Source organism: Eurypyga helias, unplaced genomic scaffold (assembly GCF_000690775.1).
Source record: "Eurypyga helias isolate BGI_N326 unplaced genomic scaffold, ASM69077v1 scaffold21903, whole genome shotgun sequence".
Lineage (NCBI taxonomy): Eukaryota > Metazoa > Chordata > Aves > Eurypygiformes > Eurypygidae > Eurypyga > Eurypyga helias.
The window spans coordinates 419-658 of NW_010242134.1; positions in this window are offsets into that span (position 1 = coordinate 419).

Sequence of the window (240 nt, forward strand, 5' to 3'; positions counted from 1 at the left end):
TTTAGGGCTGGGGGGTCCCTGCGTTCAGGGATGGGACACAGGATGGGGGGCAGGGGAAGAGCATTTGGGGATCGCACGGGACTCATCGGGATGTTTCAGGGAGGAACCCAAGGTGGGAAGGGAGGGCTCCGTGTGATTTGTGGCGGATCAAGTGTGAGAGAACAGAGGGATACGGGAATCCAAAGGGCCGGCAGCGTGTAGCTGATCCGTGACGGAGTGTCTGATCAGCACAGCCTGGCC